The 8,136-nt window shown below is 37.3% G+C and overlaps 1 non-coding gene across 1 annotated transcript; it reads left to right on the top strand.

Moving 5' to 3' along the window:
- Nucleotides 1-7,439: 7,439 nt before the first annotated feature.
- On the top strand, nt 7,440-7,546 carry LOC145096385 (small nucleolar RNA R71). The gene has a single exon (XR_013703793.1). It is a non-coding gene; the product is annotated as a small nucleolar RNA R71 (small nucleolar RNA).
- Nucleotides 7,547-8,136: the final 590 nt, after the last annotated feature.

The raw sequence follows: 8,136 nt of genomic DNA, 5'->3' as shown, positions 1-8,136 counted from the left end.
CTTCTAATCTCCAGCCAATCTTCCAAACCCGTAAGTACCAAAAATATATGTACTTATCGTGAATTTGAAATCCACGTCGTGACTTTGGATGAGTCCTTACCGGGAAAGGATTTTGACTTTCCGTGTACTCATCTTCCAAAATCGTCCATGTTGATGAAAAAGAAAAACAGTTGCTCTGATACCAACTGATGTAATGAGAAAAAATTCAGTAAACCTAGACAAGAATAATCCAAGTGTTGAAAATACTGAAACAAAGTTTCAGAATCGTCAAGTGGCAAGTATTGCGGAAAATAAAGAGTTTTGAATCACCAAGTTAATGATAAAAATGTTTTTTAATGTTCAAGATCAATGATTCAAATGTTTCTCATATTCATGAAGATTCAATTACAAGTATTTGAATGTAAAACACACTAAAACTCTCAAATGGCTCTCTAAAGACCGGTCTAAGCAGCAATTATGCATAATGAGCAGGAATGATTAGAAAAGAGCAACTTTATAATGGATCCCAAGGGGCCTATTTATAGGCTTTGGGAAATCCCATGACATGGCTTGACTAATCAGGTGTTGACACGTCATCATGACTTAGTCATTAGTTGACACCTTTGCCCTACTTAACGGAGAATGGATGAAATATTCCAATTCTGTTAGTATTCCGTTAGGGTTCCATCCAAGTTATGAGTCTTCATAATTCTTGAACCTTATTGATCCACATTGAAAATGTGATGGGCAACATGAGCATCATGTTGCTCAATTGTCTTCTTAGATGTCATCAACTTCCAGAAGTGTTGTCGATCATGTTGAGTTGTTTCTTGAGTGTTGGACTGTGTCTTGAACTTGAAGATGTACCACCACATGTTCATGATGGACCATGGACTAAATTCATGTTCATTTGAGCATTTGGACGTGCCTTCATTGTACATGATGAGTCATGTGCAGTCTTGTTGAGCCATCAATGTGATCATGTTGATCCATTGACTTAAGTTGAGCCACCAAGTATTCCTATTGAGCCATCAACTCTTGTTGAGCCAAAGAGTTGTGGACGAGCCAACAATGTTTCTGATGAGCCATCAATATTCTAGATGATCCATCAACGTCTTGATGTTCCACATATGATCTAGATGTGCCATCTGACTTCATGATGATCCAACCAGCTTTCAACAAGTGCTCCAAGTAAGCTTCAAGTGCTCCAACATCTGATTCTTTAAACACTTGTTGAATCTTCGGTATCTTTTCAACCTAAAACATTGTGATAATCTTTATTAGAAAATGTAAATCAATACTCAACTTATTTCAAGTGACAATCACATCAAACTATTTCCAACACATGCCACGTCGTGTAAATAAAGTCCACGACGTGGCTTCATTTGTTTACGTGGATTTTCTTTTCTTTAATTCTCCAAGCCTCCAAAATTCCATCACTTGTCGCTTTTAGTCCTTGTTTTTCAAGAATGCTTCTTTTAGCTGCAAAATACAATTTTAATCTTATAAGTACCACTTATCTATATAAATAACCATAATATTAGTCAAAAATGCATTCAAATATTGCCTAAAAATATGTATAAATATGATAATATCAAATACCCCATACTTATCTTTTGCTTGCCCTCAAGCAAAACTAATTATTTTTAATTCAAACCTTCATCACTAGCATCACATAAAACAATCCATTTTGAAGCCAATCATTATACCAAGACCTCAATGCGCATATTTGTGTCTAAATCTCCTAATAACTTACCCAATCCTAAATACTCACAATCCTTATGAACCTTTACCCCTTAGCTTATATTACACTCATTTTCTGCCACTCTCCGAATCAATCCTCAGAAATCTTTCTTAACCTCAAGGTATTTTTGGTTAAGCTACCCAACCATACAAAATCTAGAAATTACAACTTTAGATACCACAATGGAGCTCTTTGGAAATTTTCACTTCTTTGATATTTGATATTTGATTTCTTTGAATTCACCACCTTCTTGTTTGATTTTTGGTATCTTCAACTTTCGATTATTTGGAATTTTGATCTTTTGATCTTCATACTTGATAACTCCAAAATTCTTCAACTTTTTGGTAATTTCTCTTTTTTTATATATAACTCACTTTTTTCACTCAAATCCTACATGTTTAAGCAAGTGAGCTTAACTTCAACCTTTATTGGCTAGAGATATTAGTCTAAGTGCAATGACTACATAAGCTTTCTTGGATAGATTTTAGGTACAGACTGCAAAACTTATTATTCCATATAAACTACCAGATTACCTTTCATATCGCATGGCTTTTCATATCACATCAGATCATCCCACACAACACTAACAACTAAAGTTTTTAATTTTTACTAGATTTAATTTTTAGATTATTATTTCAAATCTATTTCTAGATTTTCAAAATTTTAAAGTTTAAAATTTTCTTCCAATTTACTTTTTCGACCCCTACCCCACACTTATTACATATAATTCCCTCATTGTATGCATAAGATAATTTAAAAGCAATAAAAGGGAGAAAAAAGAACAGACTCCCGTGGGGCAGTAACGGCGAGATCGAATTCTTGACATGTGTGGAAAATTTCGAACATCTTGAAAATGGACATCTTCAATTGTGGATAATGGAACTTGGATCTTCAACAAGTGAGATACGTAAATGTGCTGGCAAAATATGAATTCGAGACTTTAATCTTCAACAAATGTAGTGTAGAAAATCTTCAAAGCATAATAAACCAATGTAGGAAAGCATACGCCACATTGCATGGTGTAGAGAAGAAGTGAAATGTAACTTCTGAATTCCACGTCGTGGTGTATGAATACACGACGTGGCTTCGAGTAATGACCTTTTCTGAAATCGTTATTTATACTTAATCCACAACGTGTAGTTGACCTCCACATCGTAGAAACTGGACGTCACAGTTTACATAATCTGTAAATCAAGTTAGATGCAACTTTATTAAATAACTTTTAGACGCTATCAAAATTCTCAAACTTCGTAACTCTTCACTACTTCTTTCTCTAATGAATATAACCCTACACTTATCAAAGAAAGTGGGTCTCGGATCATAACTCTAAATGACACAACCTCTCTCAGAAACTCCTATTGCTAACTCTTAACTTCTCACTCATGAAAACTCACGCAATCTGCAACAAAACAAGTTATAGAGAAGAAAAGAAAATAATCATCCATCATTCAGTTACAAGTTTTAAACATAAAAGGACAAACAAACAACCTAAAAAACCAAATAAAAACATAAAAAAAATAAAAAAAAATCACCGTCATCGCCTTGAGCTCCACTAGTTCTTGCCCCGTCTCCTTGTCTCGTCCATAACTCTTTCCATGTTGGAATATACGGAAATGAGGTGGTATCGTGGGAGGTCACTCCATATTCATATGTGTATATAAAGCATCAAGCACTTGGATGTTGTAGTTGACACCTCCACGAAGATTATCCAAATATAAACCAACCCGACTTTGAAATGGATCGGTCGGTATCCCACCCTCAAATTGTTGAGGTGGTTGTCCCCTCTCTCCCCTGGCTCTCACATTCCTCCTCCTATGCCGAATTTGTTCTCCTTGTTTCCCTATGGGTTGTTCATCATCCTCTGATGGTATCACAAAAACTCCTCCAACATTCACCACAACCCGCATCACACTCAAAACTTGGATAGTTAAGTCATTGTCCGGAAAGCGTGTGAGGTTCCTAATAAAATTAGGACTCAAGATACCATAAGACCGGGTAAGTCGGGTGACTAAGTGTCCACCTGTAATGGGACTACCGGGTCTAGAATTAGCCGATTTCCTTCTCATAAACTACTCAAGTAGATAAGGGATGTCACAAAAAATACCAGGTGTAATTATGCTCCACAAATGAAACAAATTTTGAATGGGCACTTTATCTCCATGATTTTTATGATTGATCGAGAAGGTGATGAGGCGATGCAAAAAAACGATAAATAGGATTCCGGATTTGTCCTTCGCTTGCATCACGAGAATTGTACTTGCGATTCGAAATGGTTCTCCAAAACTGGACATCAAAAATCCCAGAGGTGAAATCTCGAACACACCCTTGTAAAAATAGAACAACAAATGGTGAGTGTGTTTTCTCCTCGGTATAAAGTCCCATGCGCCATGCAAATTCTCTAAGGATACATTCGCGGTACACACTTCCCAGTCGAAAAGCAAGCACCCAGTTGTAGTTGAGATCGGTGGTCTTATCCTCAAAATTTACGGTAGCGAAGAACTCCACCGATAATTCCCGATAAACAGGTTCTTGAATGGAAAAGAGATTCCTCCAACCGTTACACGTGAATGTAAAGCCATCTCCCAGAAATACTTTTTTCCAATACCTTTCCAACTCCATAACCATACCAACCCCGTATAGCCATGCCTAATCCACAATAGGAGCTAGCAATCGTGAACTCGCGGTTGTACAACCACCCCAACCAATTCTCATAATTATTTAACCTAAAACGGGAGAGGTTTTGAGGGAACCGGTAGAGTGAGGGAATATTCGACACATCAATAGGGTCTTGTGCTTGAGGAAATGCCCTTTGAGGACCCATTTTTCCTGAAATGACCAACAACAAACAAAACAAACCCAAAACCATAAAGGATTAAATCATAAGGCAAAACAGAAAATTGGGTTCCCAGATTCCACGCCATGGATTTCAAATCCACGTCGTGAGCTTAATTCGTGTCGTGACTTCTGGTGGGTCCTAGGAAGGTCAAAACTAACCAAAAATTTTAGTTGGGGTTTGTTAATCTTGTCAATTTAAGGCTTTGTGTAACACATGCAATGGAAAATTATCAATCAAACGACTCAATTTTGGGTATTTCATCTCTAAGAAAAACACTAACCACTAAATGCATAAAATGAGGGGAAAGTAACAAGATTATTGAATGTAACACTTACCAAATGCAGATAGGAGACAAATAAAGTAGAAATTGTGGAAGTAGAATGAAAAAAACCGAGTGTGGGGTTTGGTCTTCTTCTTCCGTGTGTGTGGTAACAAATGGGGTTTGGTCAAAAGTAAACTATCCTATACTGGTCCCCCCGTGACTTATTAAAATCCACGTCGTGGGCTCATCTTATGGGCTTAGAATAATTAGGCCAATTGGATTCACCATAAAGTGGGCTTTAGACCTCAATGTGTTGTCGAGATTTCATATAAAAGTCCATTTTGCTAAAAAAAACTTTAATTTTTTTCCACTCAATATTTAGGTACCCCACACTTAATTTTTCCATTTTCTAAACGGTAAGATAACTTAGATGATTATTATTCTAAAAAGAAACAAAAAATGAAAAATGAAAATAAATTCAAACCGAGCTCGGGTTGCCTCCCGAGAAGTGCTTCTTTTTATTGGAGTCATGAGCCAGACTCCGTGCCACCTCACGTTGAACTTGTCGAAGTGTCCATCACCAACTGTATCTTTTTCTCTTTCCACCATCTTTTTTACGCTTGAAATCGTCTCATAAATGCCTTTTTTTAGAATTTTCCTTTTTACCCTTCGCATCACCTTCTTCGAGCTTTTTCTCAATTCCTTTATTCTCCTTAAGTTTATCTTCCACTTTTGTCTCATTCTTTAGCTCCACGGGTACCATCTTCTTGTCCCAAGTTCGTATTTTTTCTTCAGAGGTAACCTCATCTTCATCATTTGATATTACGTCTTCTTCACTATCCTTGCTTACCTAAGATGTTGGAGTTTAATAAGCAATTACTTCAAAAACAAGTGGAACGAATGCTCTTGGTTTAGTGCGTTTAACTTGTTGAATTGAATTAAGTTCTTCTTCTATTAACATCTCCAACTCTACAAGCTCATTCTCTTCATTTATAGTGAAAACTTCACCTTGAACATCATTCCCTTGAAAACCATCTTCTACTCCAAAAGTAGCTTCATCATCTCCAACTCTCAAAGTAAGTTTTGACTCGCAAATGTTAACCAAGGCTTGAGCAATATTAAGTAGAGGGCGACCAAGAATGATTGGGACATTGGTATCTTCTTTCATATCTAAAACGACAAAATCAATTGGAAACACGAATTTCCCAATTTTTACCAAGATATCCTCCACAATGCCCCTTGGATGTGTCACTGAACGATTGGCCATGTGAATTGTCATTCTTGTAGCCTTCAAACCTGGAAGGTTTAGCTTTTGATAGAACGAAAAAGGCATTAGATTTATGCTAGCTCCAGAATCAGCTAAATGATAAGTCTTCAAATTATTCCCAAACTCACATGGAAGAGTGAGGCGTCCATGATCTCCCATCTTATTTGGTAACTCTCCCGTAATCACTTTAGAACTCTTCTCACTAAGAATTACCTTGGAATTCTTCTCTAGTTGTCGGCGAGTGTCAATTAGATCTTGCAAGAATTTGGCACATTCAGGAACCTTAGACAACGCTTCGATAAAAGGAGTATTAATTGAAATACCATTCACTTGCTTCATAAACTTCAAGTGTTCCTGCACCAGTGGGTGAATATGAGCTCGTGACGGAAATGGAAGCGGAGGACAATAAGCTTGAACATCATGAAAATATTTCTGTCCAGACTCACCCCACGTCTTGGAGTTTGAAACCCCACGTCGTGGATTCGGTGTTTCAGCAACATTTTTTTCTTCGAGTCATGACTTCTTTGAGCTTGGTTTGGTTTGATGTGGATCGACTTCTAGTGCTTCAAGGAACTCAGAGATGGTATCCTCTTCATCTTCTATTACCATTACATGTGATTGAGGCTTTTTCTCGAGAATTTTTGGAGATAATTTTTCTTGTACAAAAGTAGTTAGTTGACCTATTTTGCCTTCAATATTTTGGATTGATGCTTGTTGATTTCTTAGCAAGGCTTGTTGTTCCTTCATGATATTTTGATGTTCCCTTATCATTGCATCTGTCTCATCGTGTCTTTTCTCGGAAGCCTCCATAAATCTATGTAACATAGACTCAATATCAACCTTCTTTTCAGGAGGTAGTTCTTATTTTTGGTAGAATCCTTGGTTAGTCTGCCTATATTTTTCTTCTTTCAGCTTCTTATATTCGTCATATGGTAACCACTCCTTTGGTTTCCTCAAATTTTCATCATACTTATCCCAACTCGAGTAGAAAACTTGCATCTTTTTATTTCCTTGTTCATCCAAGTGGGAATCTTCTGTTAAGTGCGGACAGTTACATCTTTCACAACCAACTCTAATAGCATGAATTGATTGGTCCATCTTGGTCATTCTTCTGTCCATGGTGTTAAGCATAGCTAGTACAACAACTATGTCTTCAGAATTTCCTCCCCTAATTCCTTTAACTCCATCATGTATTGGATTATGGTACTCACGAGAATGCTTCGAGAACTCTTAAATCAACTCCTTTACTTCAGTCGGATTTTTCATCGTAAGTGTTCGTTGAGAATCTAAGAGTTGCCTTGTCATGACATTCACCCCGTCATAAAAGATAGACACTTCTTGTTGTATGTTAAGGTCATTTTGAGGGCAATTTCTTAGTAGCCCTTTATAACGCTCCCATGCCTCATAAAGTGACTCACCCGATTATTGCTCAAAGTTGGCTATTGCCTTCTTGAGTTGAGATATCTTTGATGGTGGGCAGAATTTTTCTAGGAATTGCTCACGCATTTGTGCCCAAGTAGTAATTGCACCGGGCGGAAGTGCTTTCAACCAATCTTTGGCAGCCCCCTGAAAAGTAACGGGAAGCATCCTTAACAAAACAGTCTCTCTAGGAACATTTGGGACATTGATATAATATGCGATGTCACTGACCTCATCTAGGTGCTTGTAAGCATCCTCATGATCCTTCCCAGAAAATGGTACATCCTTAAGTGTAGTCAGAATGTGTCCTTTCAACTCGAATGTTGCAACAACGAACTACGGGTTGTACTAAATCAGGACCAACATCGTCTCTTATTCGCTTCTTGTATGCTCCCATGGACATATCAACAATGTCTTCCATCTTGTTCTTTGGCTCGTCCTTGAAATCGCTTTCTTCAAACTCGGGTTCAGTCTCGTATTCGGTATCTTTTGGATTTGGATTTTGCTCTCTTCCTTCCTTTGACTACTAGACTCACCCACATTATTTCCTTTCTTCTTTCCAAAAACTAATTTAAGGTCCTTGAATGGTGACTTCTTTGGCGTTTGGTTGACTCCTACGTTCTTATTTG

Source organism: Lactuca serriola, chromosome 3 (assembly GCF_051521515.1).
Source record: "Lactuca serriola cultivar US96UC23 chromosome 3, Lser_US96UC23_V15, whole genome shotgun sequence".
Taxonomy (NCBI): domain Eukaryota; kingdom Viridiplantae; phylum Streptophyta; class Magnoliopsida; order Asterales; family Asteraceae; genus Lactuca; species Lactuca serriola.
Note: the sequence above shows the minus strand (reverse complement) of the source record. Positions and strands in the feature narration are given on the sequence as shown.